At 48.6% G+C, this 20,601-nt stretch overlaps 1 pseudogene; it reads right to left on the reverse strand.

Annotated features, from left to right (window-relative positions):
- Positions 1-5,068: 5,068 nt before the first annotated feature.
- On the reverse strand, positions 5,069-7,819 carry LOC102936441 (annotated as a pseudogene).
- Between the last annotated feature and the right edge of the window lie 12,782 nt (positions 7,820-20,601).

The raw sequence follows: 20,601 nt of genomic DNA on the forward strand, positions 1-20,601 counted from the left end.
GGAGGAAATTTTGAAATGAACAATTAATAGTTTTTGTTCTGAAAATTTCAGACTATCCCATTCTGACATTCTTGAAATGTTTTTTTTTTAGTTTTCTTACATGAAATGGATATGATGTTTTAAAAACGGTTTAATCAACATGGCGTTGTCTGATGGAAAGCATTAGTTTTCCACCCGGCTCTAGTGTTAGGCCATGTAGAGACAAATGATGAAAAGACAGTCTGTGCCTTGAAATGCTCACTGTCTAAGTAAGACAAGAGACTATAGGTGGTACAACAGACAGACAGAGGGAGGACAAGGTAAAATGAGACAGGACAGTTCAGCATGAAAAGAAGTGACCACAGCACATCATCTGCCTCATTAGTGACCTCAGGGCCGGATCCTGCCATGGGCTGAGCATTGATAACCCTGAGGGCATCAGCACTGTGCCAGAGGAGACATTTAGAAAGCCCTCCTAAAGTCCTTTCTTACATCCTGAAAACACCTCCTTGTGCAGGTAGCCTGGGATTGCCAAAAAAGCTTACAGGAGTTGGGCACCCATCTTCCTCTGAAAGTCAGTGGTACTTGGCATCTAAACCCCTTAGGCTCCTTTGAATATCTTAGATGCAGCTGTTACTTATCCCACCAAAGCCAGTGAGCATGCTCACATGAATCAAGGCTAGTAGGACTCGAAGATTCATAAATTTCAAGGCCAGGAGGGACTGTCAGACCATCTAGCCTGACCTGCAGAACACTATCCAGAGAGCTCCACCCACTGATTCCTGTAGCCAGTCTTATCATTTGGGTTTCACCTACAGCATATCATTTAGCACGTCACTCAACAAGACATTAATGAATGGAGAATCCACCACATCACTTGGAGATCTGTGGGTGAGGCCCTTAGTCCTTTAAAAGCCCACTAAGTTTGTGGTATACATTGCTGTGTAACCAAAGTTGGGTTAACAGAAGCTCCATGGGGCCTGGGTTCAGAGGGGTTTCATTGACGCAGCTATCTGGGATCCAATGATCTATGGAGGGTCCCTACTGGGGTCTGCTAAGGGGCGATGGGGGCACCACATGCAGGGAATGGAAGCAGAAGTGGTGTGAAGCATGAGATTTAGAATCATTAGAATACCAAGGTTGGAAGGAACCTCAGGAGGTCATCTAGTCCAACTCCCTGCTCAAAGCAGGACCAATCCCCAATTTTTGCCCCAAATCCCAAATGGCCCCCTCAAGGATTGAACTCACAACCCTGGGTTTAGCAGGCCAATGCTCAAACCACTGAGCTATCTCTCCCTCCCAAAGTGTCCCAAAGTGTGGACTTTGTTTGAGTTAGCCTGTATCTGTCTTACTCCACCAGCATCACCATTATTCTTTTGTTCTCCATGTGCTGCACCTTTACATGTCAAGGAGTCCGTCATTCTGTGAGTGGCAGCTGCCATTTTCTCTCCGGTTCTGACATACACCCCGTGCTCTGCTCTCCTAGACATTCTCGGTGGCACTTTCCAAACCTGCTAAAGGATTTTGGCACCGTCTCCAAGGCAGCATTAACATTTCTTCCCAATAGTGCATCAGAGACTGGGATTTTCAAAGGGCGCAAGGGATTTAGGTGCCCAACTCCTATAGAAATTCAATTCACCCTCCTTAGTGGTTGGGGCACTAGCCTAGGGGGAACCTAGGTTCAAGTCTCTGTTCCACCACAGACTTCCTATGTACTGGGCAAATCACTTAGGCCCAGACCCACAAAAGGATTTAGACACCTAACTGCCATGTGAGGCCCCTAAGCCTGACCTTTAGAAGCCACTGAGATCCTCAGAACCCCTGCTCAGCTGACACCTAACTCTGGAGGCCCCTAAAAGTCCCTAGACACCTAAATTTTCCCCACTAATATCCCCAAGGTGCCTAAGTTTCTGTCACGGGGCTTGTGCCTTGTTACGTGAGTCCCAATGGCTGGTGTCTATCTCACAGCAAAGCCATAGCTGGATACCCCAGCTCGGCATTGTCCTGTCTTCCTCGTCTGGGGTGCATACCCAGAGCATACCCACGGCCACACAAGACAGCTGGGGAGGGAAAGGGAATTAAACTGGGGTATCCTATGTCACATGACACAGGGAAGCACCCTAGCCATGGGGATAAGGGTGCGCTTCCCCCTTCATTCCGCCCCACCTCCCAGAATTCCTTGCAAAATGGCATTGGCACCCAACTCCAGGAGAGGGGTCACAGCTGAGAACAACAAGCAGAGGGATGTGCCTCCCTCTGGCCAAACCCCTGAGAGGGGAGGGACTTAGGCCCCACCCTCCTCCTCAGCATCTCCCATTGCCTCACTTATGCGGCTCCCTGCCTAGTGTGCTTTCTTTGTGGATCCCATTCTTAGGTGCCCAAACTCTTACCATGCATTTTACAGGGCACCTAACCTGGGACTGGAGATGCCACTGGGTGGTTAGGTATCTAAAACACTCGCCATTGCCCAAGTCCCTTGGTGGATCTGTGCCCGAGTCTCTCTGTGCCTCAGTTTCCCATCGGTGCAATGGGAATAATACCTCTCTGTGGCATTATGAGCATAAACACTGCAGACTGGGAGATGTTCCAATGCTACAGTAATGTGGCCCATAAAAGTACTTTAGAGTGCTAGATTAGTAAAATTGAAAAATTTATCCTTAATGTAGGGTTTTAAATGGCTTTTCCTAGGGATTTCTAAAAAGAATACACATATATCAATTGTTACATGTAACAGAAACAATTCCCCACATCTAACACCAGCAGGTTTTGAACCCAGGACTGTCCAATCCACTACACAGCCCTCTGCCACTTGAGCTAGTAGAGGAAGTTAGCACCTTATTGGTAGCCGTTAAACTCTAGTACGTCACTTGCTACCCATAGTAGTAGCTTATTATACCCATTGGCCCAGCCCCTAGAGGGGAATGGGTTTGATGTGCAGGAATTTCCATCTGAGAGGCAGGAGTCTCCCTTACTAAAGGTCTGTTTTCTTTCCCAGCTCTGTCCGATGTGACTTTGTGAAACCTCAGCTGTGCAAGGTCTGTAAAAGGGCTAACTATTCACAGAAGTCGGCGGAGACCTGGAGGCATGCAATTGGGAATGTTGAGTGACAAGTTTTGGACATGTTCTTCTGGGCATGTCCAAACGGTGATGCTCTGTGGCTGATCTGACCTGGATGGATTTTGACTGGGACCATGGGCAACGGGTATAAGAGGTCAGGGGAGGCTAAGCCTCCCCAAACAGCCAGCCCACCACCTTTGGAGTGTCCCGTCGCTGAAAGGGCACCCTGGCTGTGGCCCCGCCCACGCTCCGCCCCAAGGCCCTGTTCCTATTCATTCTCCTCCCCCATGAGGTACCACCCTCCTTCTGCCTCTTCCCATCCCTGCTCCGCCCACATTAGAGCCTGGGGATGGGAGAGAAGAGGCACCCAGGAGCAGTGAGTGGCTGGCGGGTGGGCAGGCGGGCGTTGCCGGGGGATGGGGCAAAGGGGTGTGCATGCGGTGGGCAGGAGGGGCTTCGGGGGAAGAGGTGGATGTGGGGACTGAGCGGAGCCAGGGGTGGAGCATGGGTGGGGGTGGGGCTTCAGGGGGAGGAGACCAAGAGGAGCTGGGCATTAGGGCGGGGCCACATTCCGGATGTGCCCAGCCTCCCCAAATGGACGAGTCACGCACCACCTATGACTGAGAGCATTACAGACCTCATGCTGACCTCAGGACTGCCCATCTGCCAAGCTTCAACTTCCCAGAGCCAGAGCTGTTCAGAAAAGGGCAGAAGAAAGTGGCCCCACGCCCTGTTCTTGGGAAGGGCAGAATTGGTTTTGCTCAAACTTGGAAAAAACAAATTGAATTTGAGGCGAAGGGCAAACAGGGACAATTCCAACCCCAGCAGTTAACATTATACCACTACAACAATTGTAACCACAGGCGTTGCTGTACTCCACACATGGCCTAGCTCTTCTCTGTGCGCATGGGAGCTACGCTCCCTGTGCCCCAACTTCACATAACTGAGGGAGAATCAGGGGTAGGAGGGTCTCCCTCCACCACACTTGCTGCCATCCCTTTCCCGCCCTGATCCACCTGCTCCACGCCGTCCCCTTCCTGGTGGGCAGCACAGCACTGTCAGAGGAGGAAGCAGCAGATGCGGCATATCCACCTCCTTACCCCTGCCAGAGATTCCCCTGCTTCAGAAGGAGTTCTCCAGCCAGCTCACACTCGATTTGCTCTGTGTGAACTTTGCCTACGGGAGGATCGAGTCCCCCAAGCAGGGGCCCCACTGTATTAGGCGCTGTACAAACACAGATGGTCCCAGCCCCAGAGAGCTGGCAGTCTGCATAGCCCAGACAGATGCGGGGTGGGGGAAAGGGGAGAACACACTAGCAGCAAACCATGTCACAGCAGCAAGCAGCAGGTCAGAGACTTGATGTATTTTTTAAAGATGGCTTTAGCTAGGAGGCGATCAGCTAAGTGGAAAGAAAAGTGAAGGCAGAAGGGACATTCCAGGGAGAGGGGGAGCATATGAGGAGAGATTAATAAGACTGGGACTTTTCAGCTTGGAAAAGAGATGACTAAGAGTGATATGATAGAGGTCTATAAAATCAGGTGTGGTGTGGAGAAATTAAATAAGGAAGTGTTATTTACTCCTTCTCATAACAAAAGACCTTGGCATCACCCAATGAAATTAATAGGCAGCAGGTTTAAAATGAACACACAACAAACATTCAACCTGTGGAACTCTTTGCCAGAGGACGTTGTGAAGGCCAAGACTATAAAAGGGTTCCAAAAAGAATTAGATAAGTTCATGGCCATTCTTACATTCTTATGTTGGAGCCAACAGACCATCAGAGTGGGGAAAGTCCAGTCAAAACTGTGGAAAGTTCTCCAAATGGCCAGAGGTCCTGGCTTTTGAGGGCTTTGAGAACCCCACCCTACGTGTCCCTGAAGATGACTGAGATGCCCTCACAACCTAACCACAATTGGTTACGAAAACATAGATTCAAAGTCTCACCAAACTATACACTAGCAGAAAATCTGAGCAGTCAACTAGCAACACGTCTCTGCTTCTTTATTACACATTCAACATCATGGTGTTTGGGTTACCTGGGAGCCAGGTGGTTCTTTCCCCCCAGTAGTCTCCTCAGAGCTGCCTTCACCTCCTTGTTTTTCAGGCTGTAGATGAGGGGCTTTAACATGGGCATTAAGGTGCTGTACTGGATGGACACTGGATGGACCCAGAAACAAGGGTTTCTTCAGGTATGTTGGCAATAAGAAGAAAGCCAAGGAAAGTGTGGGCCCCTTACTAAATGAGGGAGGCAACCTAGTGACAGAGGATGTGGAAAAAGCTAATGTACTCAATGCTTTTTTTGCCTCTGTCTTCACTAACAAGGTCAGCTCCCAGACTACTGCACTGGGCAGCACAGCATGGGGAGGAGGTGGCCAGCCCTCTGTGAAGGAAGAAGTGGTTCGGGACTATTTAGAAAAACTGGACGTGCACAAGTCCATGGGGCCGGATGCGTTGCATCCGAGAGTGCTAAAGGAATTGGCGGATGTGATTGCAGAGCTATTGGCCATTATCTTTGAAAACTCATGGCGATCGGGGGAAGTCCCGGAAGATTGGAAAAAGGCTAATGTAGTGCCCATCTTTAAAAAAGGGAAGAAGGAGGATCCTGGGAACTACAGGCCGGTCAGCCTCACCTCAGTCCCTGGAAAAATCATGGAGCATGTCCTCAAGGAATCAACTCTGAAGCACTTAGACGAGAGGAAAGTGATCAGGAACAGTCAGCATGGATTCACCAAGGGCAAGTCATGCCTGACTAATCTAATTGCCTTCTATGATGAGATAACTGGTTCTGTGGATGAAGGGAAAGCAGTGGACGTGTTATTCCTCGACTTTAGCAAAGCTTTTGACACGGTCTCCCACAGTATTCTTGTCAGCAAGTTAAAGAAGTATGGGCTGGATGAATGCACTACAAGGTGGGTAGAAAGTTGGCTAGATTGTCGGGCTCAACGGGTAGTGATCAATGGCTCCATGTCTAGTTGGCAGCCGGTATCTAGCGGAGTGCCCCAAGGGTCGGTCCTGGGGCCGGTTTTGTTCAATATCTTCATTAATGATCTGGAGGATGGTGTAGATTGCACCCTCAGCAAGTTTGCGGATGACACTAAACTGGGAGGAGTGGTAGATATGCTGGAGGGTAAGGATAGGATACAGAGGGACCTAGACAAATTGGAGGATTGGGCCAAAAGAAATCTGATGAGGTTCAACAAGGACAAGTGCAGAGTCCTGCACTTAGGACGGAAGAATCCAATGCACCGCTACAGACTAGGGACCGAATGGCTAGGCAGCACTTCTGCAGAGAAGGACCTAAGGGTGACAGTGGACGAGAAGCTGGATATGAGTCAACAGTGTGCCCTTGTTGCCAAGAAGGCCAATGGCATTTTGGGGTGTATAAGTAGGGGCATTGCCAGCAGATCGAGGGACGTGATCGTTCCCCTCTATTCGACATTGGTGAGGCCTCATCTGGAGTACTGTGTCCAGTTTTGGGCCCCACACTACAAGAAGGATGTGGAGAAATTGGAGAGAGTCCAGCAAAGGGCAACAAAAATGATGAGGGGACTGGAACACATGACTTATGAGGAGAGGCTGAGGGAACTGGGATTGTTTAGTCTACGGAAGAGAAGAATGAGGGGGGATTTGATAGCTGCTTTTAACTACCTGAAAGGTGGATCCAAAGTGGATGGATCTAGACTATTCTCAGTGATAGCAGATGACAGGACAAGGAGTAATGGTCTCAAGTTGCAGTGGGGGAGGTTTAGGTTGCATATTAGGAAAATCTTTTTCACTAGGAGGGTGGTGAAACACTGGAATGCATTACCTAGGGAGGTGGTGGAATCCCCTTCCTTAGAAGTTTTTAAGGTCAGGCTTGACAAAGCCCTGGCTGGGATGATTTATTTGGGATTGGTCCTGCTCTGGGCAGGGGGTTGGACTAGATGGCCTCCAGAGGTCCCTTCCAACTCTATTATTCTATGATTCTATGATCCAGCACCACAGAAGAGGCCAAAGTGGGTCTGAAATACCTAAACAAGCCTGTCCCATAGCATAAACCCACCAAAATGAGGTGGGAGCTGCAGGTGGAGAAGGCTTTATGCCTGCCCTCTGCAGAGCATATCCTCAGGATGGTGGTGAGGATATGAATGTAGGAGCCCAGGGTAAGGGAGAATGAAACCAGACCTATTGTCAGAGCAGAGGTGAGAAACACCTTATCGCTAGTGAAAGTCTCAGAGCAGGACAGTGCCACCAGGGAGGGGAGCTCACAACTGAAATGGTTGGTTGCGTTAGGCCCACAGAAATGTAAGGCCGACAGAGGGAGCATGTTGATGAGGGCATACAAAGATCCGATCAGCCATGCACCGGCCACCAGCTGACTGCAGACGTGTTTGCTCATTGTCCTCATATAACTCAACGGGTTGCAAATGGCAGCGTATCGGTCATAAGCCATCGCTGAGAGAATGAAAACCTTAATGCACCCCAACAAGAGGAGGAAGAACATCTGGGCAAAGCAGCTGCTGACAGAAATGGTTTTCTGCTCTTATAGGAGGGTCTCCAGCATCTTAGGCACTGTTACTGAGGAGAAGCAGATATCTGAGAAGGATAAATGGAAGAGGAAGAAATACATGGGGGTGCCCAGGAGGGGATCAACCCGTCTCACCAACATGATGGCCACATTGCCCCCTAGGGTGGTTAGGTAAATAACTAGGAACACCAGGAAGAGGAAAGTCTGGAGCTGCGGGTCACTGGAAAATCCCAGGAGAATAAACTTGGTCACCGTTGTCTGGTTTGCCATGGACATTTATTCAGCCAAAACTGTGACCTGTAAGAACAGAAAGAAATCATAGAATCATAGGACTGGAAGGGACCTCGAGGGGTCATTGGAGGACATAAATTTACACCATGTAGAGGTCAAGCATAGGAGTTTATTACGTACAGCGCTGACGGAGTGTCACCTCGTTTATTAGGCTCAGAGACACTGTCAATCAATTGATTACAATGGAATATATGGATTTTTCATGGGCGGGGAAAGTGACAGGCTAGGCATTCACACACCCCCGGATAGGTTTAGCTGCAAGACATGATAGCACAGTAACCAATGGTCAAAAGGTTACATAATGTCTCCGCCCATGGTCTTAAGTTAACAAATTAACATTTAGCATTTACTTAGTACTTTAATAAATGTATTAGTGTAGAATATATGTTGGATTCAATCTGGGGTCCATAGGAATGAAGTAGCTCCTTTGATTGTTCAACAGATACATATCAAGGGGTAAAAGCAAAGAAACAGTGAAAGTATATGGCAATAAAGATTGTCTTTTAAGTTGCTTATTTGTGTTTTAAGGCAGGCATTGGTTCTTGGGAAAGGGAGGTGGGAGGAGGCCATATCGTATACTGACATGCTTGAACTTTTCATAAACTCAAGGTTGGATGTGTGGGAAGAACATCTCCCTACATAAGAAAATAACACAACAGAAACAGGGCTTCTTTGTTCTATTTGCAACTTTCAATAAGACACAATTATTGCCCCCAGCATTTGGCGTTTTGCTGACCAGGCATATCTTAGCAAAAGCAAGGTTATCTTTGGTTAATTTGCTTTCTCTCAGCTATTGCTAGGCCTCTGACCTCTTGACCAAACTCTGGACTTTGGGCCTGTACACAAATCCATATACCAGGTTATTACATCAGTGTGACGAAGTTCTTAATGTTTCCTCTGAATATTGTGGGAGTGCCTCAGTTTCCTCTATGCAGTTTTAAGTATCTAGGTGGTGGGATAAGGGTGTATGATTGTTGCAGAACCCTAGAGGGCAGGTGTGTGTAGGGGTCTGGACACAGAGAATGGCCAACACCCTGTTTCTTGGCACCTGATGGCCTGGCCCTTCCCCCCTGCAAGGTGAGAGCTAAAGGGTTGGAGAACAAAGGAATCAGGTGACCTCCTGGCCCGGGAAAAGGACAAAACCCAGAGGAGGAGGGGCTGGAGAGAGTTTCAGTTTGGGGCTGGCTGGGGACGAGGAGTGAAGTGCAGATGTGGTTGTCTGGCTCACTGCCCCCCCAAAATGGACCCAGCTGAGGAGTCCTGTTCTCTGTACCTACAAGCTCTGTTTTAGACCATGTTCCTGTCATCTAATAAACCTTCTGTTTTACTGGCTGGCTGAGAGTCACGTCTGACTGTGAAGTTGGGGTGCAGGACCCTCTGGCTTCCCCAGGAGCCCGCCTGGGCGGACTCGCTGTGGGAAGCGCACGGAGGGGCGGAGGATGCTGAATGCTCTGAGGTCAGACCCAGGAAGGTGGAAGCTGTGTGAGCTGTGTGTCCTGAAGACAGGCTGATCATGGAAAGGAGACTTCCCCAGAGTCCTGCCTGGCTTCATAGGGAGCAGCTCTAGAGCATCACCCGGGGACTCTGTGACAATCAGCAATGGATTTTAACCCTTCAGTCATCTAGTCCATTCCCCTGCACTCATGGCAGGACTAAGTATTATCTAGACCATCCCTGACAGGTGTTTGTCCAACCTGCTCTTAAAAATCTTCAATGATGGAGATTCCACAACCTCCCTCAGCAATTTATTCCAGTGCTTAACCACCCCGACAGTTAGGAAGTTTTTCCTAATGTCCAACCTGAACCTCCCTTGCTGCAATTTAAGCCCATTGTTTCTTGTCCTGTCCTCAGAGGTTAAGAAGAACAATTCTTCTCCCTCCTCCTTGTACCAACCTTGTATGTACTTGAAAACTGTTATCATGTCCCCACTCAGTCTTCTCTTTTCCAGACTAAACAAACCCCTGATTTTTTCAATCATCCCTCATAGGTCATGTTTTCTAGACCTTTAATCATTTTTGTTGCTCTTCTCTGCACTTTCTCCAATTTGTCCACATCTTTCCTGAAATGTGGCACCCAGAACTGGACACAATACTCCAGTTGAGGCCTAATCAGTGCAGAGTAGAGTGGGAGAATTACTTCTCGTGTCTTGATTACAAGACTCCTGCTAATACATCCCAGAATGATGTTTGCTTTTTTTGCAACAGTGTTACACTGTTGACTCATATTTAGCTTGTGGGAAGCACTCTTTAATACCAACACTCTCTTCTCCACTCTTGTACCTCCTCAAGCCTGCATCATTTCCCCGTGGCAACATTGCCAAAGGGATTTAGCCACCTAAAGATGCAGATAGGTACCTAGGGCCACATTTTGAAAGCTCCTAGTGGGAGTTCAGTGGGAATTAGGCAACGAGACACTTTTGAAAATCCCATTAAGTGGCTGGACACCTCTAAAAATGTGGCCCCTGGCTCCCATTGAAATCAGTGACTCCTATCCTGCAGGGTGGGGCCCAGCTCTGGGCATTGCTATCTGTCGCTCAGGGTCACAGCACAGCTTGCTAAATGTTTGGCCTGCCTACTGCTCCACCGTGAAGATGGAGGGGCAGCTGGGCCAAACCTGAGCAGTTCTGTGAAAAAATGATAAAAGGCAGAAAGAATTTCATGCAGCTCTACCTATCTGTGTCTTTAGACACACCTCTGTCTATATACTTTTGAAAATCTGGTGCCTGGTGTACTGAGGTCCCTGAATGGGGCATGGATGAGAATGGAACCCATGACCTCTGGCTATAAAAGCATGGGCTGCTAAATCTTTAGCTCTAGAAGCAGGCGTATGGGACATAGGCTAGTGGACAACCTCTGTCGACTCATAGAATCATAGAAGATTAGGGTTGGAAGGGACCTCAGGAGCTCATTTAGTCCGACCCCCTGCTCAAAGCAGGACCAACCCTAAATAAATCATTACAGCCAGGACTTTGTTGAGCCAGGCCTTAAAAACCTCTAAGGATGGATATTCCACCACCTCCCTAGGTAACCCATTCCAGTGCTTCATCACCCTCCTAGTAAAATAGTTTTTCCTGCTATCCAACCTAGACCTCCCCCACTTCAACTCAAGATCATTGCTTCTTGTTCTGTCATCTGCCACCACTGAGAACATCCGAGCTCCATCCTCTTTGGAACCCCCCTTCAGGTACTTGAAGGCTGCTATCAAATCCCCCCCACTCACTGTCATAAATATAAAGGGACAGGTAACCACGTTGCTGTATAAAGTGCTATAAAATCCCTCCTGGCCAGAGGCAAAACCCTTTCACCTGCAAAGGGTTAAGAAGCTAGGATAACCTCGCTGGCACCTGACCCTGACCAATGAGGGGACAAGATACTTTCAAATCTGGAGGGGGGGGAAAGGGTTTGTCTGTCTGTGTGATGCTTTTGCCGGGAACAGATCAGGAATGCAGCCTTCCAACTCCTGTAAAGTTAGTAAGTAATCTAGCTAGAACATGCATTAGATTTTCTTTTGTTTAATGGCTGGTAAAATAAGCTGTGTCTTTTTGTAACTTAAGGTTTTTGACTGGAAGGATTCTCTATGTTTTGAATCTGATTCCCTGTAAGGTATTTACCATCCTGATTTTACAGAGGTGATTCTTTTACCTTTTCTTTAAATAAAATTCTTCTTTTAAGAACCTGATTGTTCTTCATTGTTCTTAAGATCCAAGGGTTTGCGTCTGCGTTCACCTGTACCAATTGGTGAGGATTTGTATCAAGCCTTCCCCAGGAAAGGGGGTGTAGGGCTTGTGGGGATATTTTGGGGGAAGACGTCTCCAAGTGGTCTCTTTCCCTGTTCTTTGTTTAAAACGCTTGGTGGTAGCAGCATAGTGTTCAAGAACAAGGCAAAATTTGTACCTTGGGGAAGTTTTCAACCTAAGCTGGTAAGAATAAGCTTAGGGGGTATTTCATGCAGGTCCCCACATCTGTACCCTAGACTTCAGAGTGGGGAAGGAACTTTGACACCCACACTCTTCTTTTCTGCAGACTAAACAAGCCCAGTTCCCTCAGCCTCTTCTCGTAAGTCATGTGCCCCAGCCCCCTAATCATTTTCGTTGCCCTCCGCTAGACTCTCTCCAATTTGTCCACATCTTTTCTGTAGTGGGGGGGATACAAAACTGTATGCAATACTCCAGATGTGGCCTCACCAATGCCAAATAGAGGGGAATAATCACGTCCCTCTATCTACTGGCAATGGTCCTACTAATGCAGCCGAATATGCGGTTAGCCTTCTTGGCAACAAGGGCACACTGTTGACTCATATCCAGCTTCTTGTCCACTGTAATCCCCAGGTCCTTTTCTGCAGAACTGTCGCTTAACCAGTCAGTACCCAGCCTGTAGCAGTGCATGGGATTCTTCTGTCCTAACTATCTACCTCTCCCCACAGCTTAGTGTCATCCGTGAACTTGGTAAGTTCTTCCACTGATGCACCATTGATGCAAAGGCAGCCAGGAGCTGCTGCTGTGTGGCCAAGGCAAAAAAGCAGGAGCCCTGGAGCTGTACCTTGTGGAATGTACAGCTGCAAGATTTCTTCACTAGCGACAAAGGACAGGAATATGATGCACCTAAAATCTAAAAAGGCCCGCACATTTCCCAGAGATAACAGAACATCAATGATTGCATTGGCTATTTGGATCACAGCAGCCCCCACAGTAGACTTGCCCGCAACAGCTGCGGTGACGGTGAACTGAGTGGGCTCCCGCTTGCATTGCTATGGCGTCTGCATGGTTAACCCAGGAAAAAAGCTGCGAAACGATTGTCTGCCGTTGCTTTCATGGAGGGAGGGAGGGGCAACTGACGACATGTACCCCAAACCACCCGCAACAATGTTTTTGCCCCATCAGGCATTGGGAGCTCAACCCAGAATTCCAGTGGGCAGTGGAGACTGCGGGAACTGTGGCATAGCTACCCACAGTGCACCACTCTGAAAGTCGACGCTAGCCACGGTACTGTGGATGCACTCCACTGACTTACTGCGCTTAGTGGGGACACACGCAATCGACTGTATAAAACCGCTTCCAAAAAATCGACTTCTATAAAATCGACCTAATTTCGTAGTGTAGACATACCCTGAGAGTGACAGGGCCAGCTTCCTTAGGGGTATGAAAGGACCCAATCTTTTCCTGAATGCTGCTTAATTCTTGGCTTCAATTTTATCATGTGGCAGTGAGTTCCACAGGCTAACTGCATTTGTGAACATCATGTGAAAAAGAATCTCCTTTTGTGAGTGTCATTTTTTCTGCCATTTGCTCCCATTGAACAACTCTCTTCCTCATGTTGAGACAGGGAGAACAGAAGTGTCTGAACTTTCTTCTCTGTGCCATTTAGTGTATTTTGTATATTTTAATCAAGTGCCTACTTATTCATCTCATCTCTAAGGAGAAGTGAGCTCTGTATTCCACATCAGAACATACCACATTGTTCCCTCCTGCGTGCATTATTTTGTGTCTTTCAATACTGAATTTCATCTGCCTTTTTGATGTCTCTTTATCTAGCTTGGTCAGGTCTCTCTGAAATTCCTAACAGCCTTCTCCATCTTGACAATACAAAACAATTTTGTTTCATCTGCAAATTTTCCCAGCTCACTTGTTTAACCCCATTTCCAATCACCCATCTGTTTCGCTATCCCTATATGTAAGCGGGGGAAGCTATTGTGGGGAACTTTCCTGGAGTATACACTACCTCAGTGAATTGGGCTGCAAAAGGATCTGAGTCCTCGCTCCCACTTCCTTTACCCAGAGCCCTGCTTGAACTAGAGGCCTCCCCTTCCACTCTCCTGTGTGGCAGAGTCCTAGTAACCCCAACAAGGCTGGGCCCAGGATTCCTGTGGGGCTCGACCCCCAATCTTGTTTTGGTCACTTAGGACAGGGGCTAGGGTGTCCCCATTCTGGGGTGCTCTCTCTGCACTGGATGCTTCCCTGACCCACTGATCATTACATACAGTTAAAAGAAAATACAATTTATTAAACAGCAATCAATTTTTAAAAATAAGGAAAACATGGGAAAGGTTAAAGGAAAACACTTCACCCCGCTCTGTGGCACGGGGGCATCACAACCAGCGTCTCTAGAACGTCAGGGCAGTTCAGTCTGTTCCTCACAAGTCCCAGGCCTCATGCCCAGGCCCTGGCTGTGCTGCAGGGATGCTGCGGGTCAGACCCTTGCTCTGGCGGTGGCCCCACGCTCTCAGGCTCTCGGTGGCAGGACCTTGCTTCCCAGCATCACCCCCGCCCCACTGGGGTTATGATCCCCTCCAAGTCTGGCCACACAACAGAACCACTAACCCAGGAACCTATCCTTGCAACAAAGCCCGTTGCCAACTGTGCCCACATATCTATTCAGGAGACACCATCACAGGGCCTAATAACATCAGCCACACTATCAGAGGCTCGTTCACCTGCACATCTACCAATGTGATAGATGCCATCATGTGCCAGCAATGCCCCTCTGCCATGTACATTGGCCAAACTGGACAGTCTCTACGTAAAAGATTAAATGGACACAAATCAGATGTCAAGAATTATAACATTCATAAACCAGTCGGAGAACACTTCAATCTCTCTGGTCACGCAATCACAGACATGAAGGTTGCTATCTTTCAACAAAAAAACTTCAAATCCAGACTCCAGCGAGAAACTGCTGAATTGGAATTCATTTGCAAATTGGATACTATTAATTTAGGCTTAAATAGAGACTGGGAGTGGCTAAGTCATTATGCAAGGTAGCCTATTTCCCCTTGTTTTTTCCTACCCCCCCCCCCGACGTTCTGGTTAAACTTGGATTTATGCTGGAAATGGCCCACCTTGATTGTCATGCACATTGTGGGGAGAGTGGTCAGTTTGGATGAGCTATTGCCAGTAGGAGAGTGAGTTTGTACGTGTATGGGGGTGGGGGGGGGTGAGAAAACCTGGATTTGTGCTGGAAATGGCCCACCTTGATTATCATGCACATTGTAGGGAGAGTGGTCACTTTGGATAAGCTATTACCAGCAGGAGAGTGAGTTTGTGTGTGGGTGGGGTTTTTTTTTTTTTGGAAAGGGGGGGGGGGAAACCTGTATTTGTGCTGGAAATGGCCCACCTTGATTTTCATGCACGTTGTAAGGGGAGTGGTCACTTTGGATAGGCTATTACCAGCAGGAGAGTGAGTTTGTGTGTGTATGGGGGTGGTGGGGTGAGAAAACCTGGATTTGTGCTGGAAATGGCCCACCTTGATTATCATGCACATTGTAGGGAGAGTGGTCACTTTGGATAAGCTATTACCAGCAGGAGAGTGAGTTTGTGTGTGTGTGGTTTTTGGGAAGGGGGGGGGTGAGAAAACCTGGATTTGAGCTGGAAATGGCCCACCTTGATTTTCATGCACGTTGTAAGGAGAGTGGTCACTTTGGATAGGCTATTACCAGCAGGAGAGTGAGTTTGTGTGTGTATGGGGGTGGTGGGGTGAGAAAACCTGGATTTGTGCTGGAAATGGCCCACCTTGATTATCATGCACATTGTAGGGAGAGTGGTCACTTTGGATAAGCTATTACCAGCAGGAGAGTGAGTTTGTGTGTGTGTGTTTTTTGGGAAGGGGGGGGGGGGTGTGAGAAAACCTGGATTTGTGCTGGAAATGGCCCACCTTGATTTTCATGCACGTTGTAAGGAGAGTGGTCACTTTGGATAGGCTATTACCAGCAGGAGAGTGAGTTTGTGTGTGTGGTTTTTGGAGGGGGGTGAGAGACCCTGGATTTGTGCAGGAAATGGCCCACCTTGATTATCATACACATTGTGAAGAGAGGGGTCATTTTGGATGGGCTATTACCAGCAGGAGAGTGAGTTTGCGGGGGGGGGGCGGAGGGTGAGAAAACCTGGATTTGTGCTGGAAATGGCCCAACTTGATGATCACTTTAGATAAGCTATTACCAGCAGGAGAGTGGGGTGGGAGGAGGTATTGTTTCATGGTCTCTGTGTATATAATGTCTTCTGCAGTTTCCACAGTATGCATCCGATGAAGTGAGCTGTAGCTCACAAAAGCTCATGCTCAAACAAATTGGTTAGTCTCTAAGGTGCCACAAGTACTCCTTTTCTTTTTGCGAATACAGACTAACACGGCTGTTACTCTGAAACTTGGCTGGGGATGTCTCCCTGCACTGAGCCCGCTGCCCAGGATCCCCCTCGCTCTCCCCAGCTGCTCACCACACCCGGCTCCAGACTGCTCCAGCTCCACCTTGCCTCAGCTCCAGCCCCAGCTGCAGCTCCACCTCTCGCCCTCAGCTCCAGCTCCACCCTGCTGCTCTGCCTCCAGCTTCCTGGGCTGCTTCTCTGGTCCCCCTGGCTCTGGGGCTGCAGCTCTGCTCCCAACACAGCTCTGCTCTGAGGGCTGCTTCTGTGACTCTGCTTTGAGCCGGGGCTTGGGCTAGATGACCTCCTGAAGTCCCTTCCAACCCTGATATTCTATGATTCTAAACTCTGCTCCCAGCTCTGACCTGCTTCCTGGGCTGCTTCTCTGGCCCATCTGGCTGGCCCAGCTCTGCTCCCCAGCCCAGCTCGGGTCCCTGCTCTCTCCTCAGCTCGGTCCCACTCTGTCTGACCCAGGCAATTCTGGGTCACATGGAGGATGGGATCCCCCCTTCCCCTTGGCCTCCTGACTCCCTGATTAGCCGGCCCACCCGATCAATCAGGTTGACCTGGACCATTAGCCCCTCCCCATTGCTCCTGGGGACTGTCAGTCTCAGGGTCCTGATTTCCTATCGACCCTTCCCCTTCCTTTTAGTACTGGGCGCTAGCCAGCCAAAACACCCCCACTGAGTTTTAGTAAGGGGTCAACAGTCACCTTACACATACACACCCATCTCTCTGTCTAGCTCGCTATCCGCAACACTGGTCCAGTGGCACCTGAAAAGTCTTTGTAGTGGGGGTGCTGAGCTGCACCCCTCTTACCCCTCTCCATGCCCCCTCACCGCCCCCTAGAGCTGGGGCTGGGACCAGGGCCATGGATCTGGGAGGGGGGATTCAGTCACAGGTAAGGCAGAGGAGGATGGGGCCACAGCGAGGAGTGGGTGCAGAGACCCAGGCATGGGGCTGGCATGCAGGGCCGGCAACGGAGCCCCCGGGAGCAGGGCCAGTGGCCGGGCGTGTCAAGATTCCTTCCCCACTCTGAACTCTAGGGTACAGATGTGGGGACCTGCATGAAAGACTCCCTAAGCTTATTCTTACCAGCTTAGGTTAAACGCTGCCACTACCAAAGTGTTATACAAAGAACAGGGGAAGTGCCCACTTGGAAACGTCTGCCCCCCCCCCAAATATCCCTCCAAGCACTACACCCCCTTTCCTGGGGAAGGCTTGATAAAAATCCTCACCAATTTGCATAGGTGAACACAGACCCAAACCCTTGGATCTTAAGAACAAGGAAAAAGCAATCAGGATCTTAAAAGAGAATTTTAAATGAAGAAAAAGTAAAAGAATCACCTCTGTAAAATCAGGATGGTAAATACCTTACAGGGTAATCAGATTCAAAACATAGAGAATCCCTCTAGGCAAAACCTTAAGTTACAAAAAGACACAAAAACAGGAATATACATTCCATTCAGCACAACTTATTTTATCAGCCATTTAAACAAAAGAGAATCTAACGCATATCTAACTAGATTGCTTACTAACTCTTTACAGGAGCTCTGACCTGCATTCCTGCTCTGGTCCCGGCAAAAACCACACACACACACACACACACACACACACACACACACACACACACACACACACACACAGACAGAGAGAACCCTTTGTTTCCCCCCCACCAGCTCTGAAAGTATCTTGTCTCTTCATTGGTCATTTTGGTCAGGTGCCTGCAAGGTTATCTTAGCTTCTTAACCCTTTACAGGTGAAAGAGTTTTTCCTCTGGCCAGGAGGGATTTAAAGGTGTTTACCCTTCCCTTTATATTTATGACAGGGCAGTACCCCTGGGACTGGTTGTGGAGCTTCCAGGGCCCCGGCTGGGCTGGACCCTGAGCCGGCGGCCAGGACACCGCATCGAGCCAGCAGCCAGGACCCTGGAGCCAGCTGCTGGGTGGGACCCCATTTATGGACCGGCAGCCAGGACCCTGGGGCCGGCAGCGGAGTCCCTGGGCAGCAACAAGGGCAGCAGCTGGGATCCCATGCAGCAGGGGCCAGTGGCTGGGACCCAGGGCGCAGGGCCGGTGCCAGGGATGCCGGGCGCAAAACCCGAGGGTGCTGCAGCGCGCCCTGCATCCCTACTTCCCGCACCTAGGCACTGTTCTGTGGCACATTGCTGGAATTTAATAAAATGCTTTATAGAATCATAGAAGACTAGGGTTGGAAGAGACCTCAGGTGGTCATCTAGTCCAATCCCCTGCTCAAAGCAGGACCAACCCCAACTAAATCTTCCCAGCCAGGACTTTGTCAAGCCGGGTCTTAAAAACCTCTAAGGATGGAGATTCCACCACCTCCCTGGGTAACCCATTCCAGTGCTTCACCACCCTCCTCGTGAAATAGTTTTTTCCTAATATCTAACCTAGACCTCCAACCTGCTACTCTGCTGGTTCAGAATGTAATGACCAATGCTGGATTATTTATTTATAAATTAATTTAGTAGTAGTGGTCATACATTTGATTTAACTTCATGTACCAAAGGATGGCTATCCAAAGTTTGTAAACCTTTGAAAAACCTTAAAACACACACACACACACACAAAGAATTCACGTAAAAATGCCATTCCTCTACAGTTTGTTTTTAATACATATTTTTCTGTATTTCATAACAATTTGAAGAATTCATAAAACAGAGATTTTTATTTTAATTTGGCGTACTCCTGTTTTGAAATTCAGTGCTACGGATGGGGAATTGTGAGTCACTTATCCTGTATTTTTTTAAAATTAATTTTAATTTTTTTAGCTCACCCCTAAAAATCAACACTTCAAACTAAATCTGAAAATGATTGTTGGGGCAGAGTTTTTATGCTCCACTTAATATGTGGGCTGTAAATTTCTGCAATACTGATAGGGCCAGATTTTCAAAAAAGCTCAGGGCCAGGTTTTTAAAGGTATTTAGTCAGCGAAAGATGTAGATACATGCCTAACTCCTATTGATTTCAATGGGTGTTAGGTGCTTTATTGCTCTTTGAAAATCTCGCTATGTGTCTAAGCCCTGGTCTACACTAGGACTTTAGGTTGAATTTAGCAGCATTAAATCGATGTAAACCTGCACCCGTCCACACGATGAAGCCCTTTATTTCGACTTAAGGGGCTCTTAAAATCGATTTCCTTACTCCACCCCTGACAAGTGGATTAGCGCTTAAATCGGCCTTGCCGGGTCGGATTTGGGGTACTGTGGACACAATTCGACGGTATTGGCCTCCGGGAGCTATCCCAGAGTGCTCCATTGTGACCGCTCTGGACAGCACTCTCAACTCAGATGCACTGGCCAGGTAGACAGGAAAAGAACTGCGAACTTTTGAATCTCCTTTCCTGTTTGGCCAGCGTGGCAAGCTGCAGGTGACCATGCAGAGCTCATCAGCAGAGGTGACCATGATGGAGTCCCAGAATCGCAAAAGAGCTCCAGCATGGACTGAACGGGAGGTACGGGATCTGATCGCTGTATGGGGAGAGGAATCCATGCTATCAGAACTCCGTTCCAGTTTTCGAAATGCCAAAACCTTTGTCAAAATCTCCCAGGGCATAAAGGACAGAGGCCATAACAGGGACCCGAAGCAGTGCCGCGTGAAACTTAAGGAGCTGAGGCAAGCCTACCAGAAAACCAGAGGGGCGAACGGCCACTCCCGGTCAGAGCCCCAAACATGCCGCTTCTATGATGAGCTTCATGCCATTTTAGGGGGTTCAGCCACCACTACCCCAGCCATGTTGTTTGACTCCTTCAATGGAGATGGAGGCAACACGGAAGCAGGTTTTGGGGACGAAGAAGATGATGATGATGATGATGAGGTAGTAGATAGCTCACAGCAAGCAAGCGGAGAAACTGGTTTTCCCGACAGCCAGGAACTGTTTCTCACCCTGGACCTGGAGCCAGTACCCCCCGAACCTACCCAAGGCTGCCTCCTGGATCCGGCAGGCAGAGAAGGGACCTCCGGTGAGTGTACCTTTTAAAATACTATACATGGTTTAAAAGCAAGCATGTGAAAGAATTAATTTGCCCTGGCATTCGTGGCTCTCCTGGATGCACTCCCAAAGCCTTTGCAAAAGGTTTCTGGGGAGGGCAGCCTTATTGCGTCCTTCATGGTAGGACACTTTACCACTCCAGGCCAGTAACACGTACTCGGGAATCATTGTACAACAAAGCATTGCAGTGTATGTTTGCTGGCGTTCAAACAACATCCGTTCTTTAGCTCTCTGTGTTATCCTCAGGAGAGTGAGATATCATTCATGGTCACCTGGTTGAAATAACCACAGCAATGGTTCCCTCAACCCACCCAGCAATATTGTTAATCTATCCAACTATACTCTCAGCCCAGCAGAAGCAGCTGTCCTATCTCGGGGTCTCTCCTTCTGCCCCTCCACCCCCTCGAACATGATACAGTTCTGTGGTGACCTAGAATCCTATTTTCGACGTCTCCGACTCCAGGAATATTTCCAAAATACCTCTGAACAACATAATGATCCACAGAGGCCTGCCTACCAACATTACAAAAAGAAGGATTCTAGGTGGACTCCTCCTGAAGGTCGAAACAGCAGACTGGACTTCTACATAGAGTGCTTCCGCCGACGTGCACGGGCTGAAATTGTGGAA

This window comes from Chelonia mydas, chromosome 13 (assembly GCF_015237465.2).
Source record: "Chelonia mydas isolate rCheMyd1 chromosome 13, rCheMyd1.pri.v2, whole genome shotgun sequence".
In the NCBI taxonomy this organism is placed as follows: Eukaryota; Metazoa; Chordata; order Testudines; family Cheloniidae; genus Chelonia; species Chelonia mydas.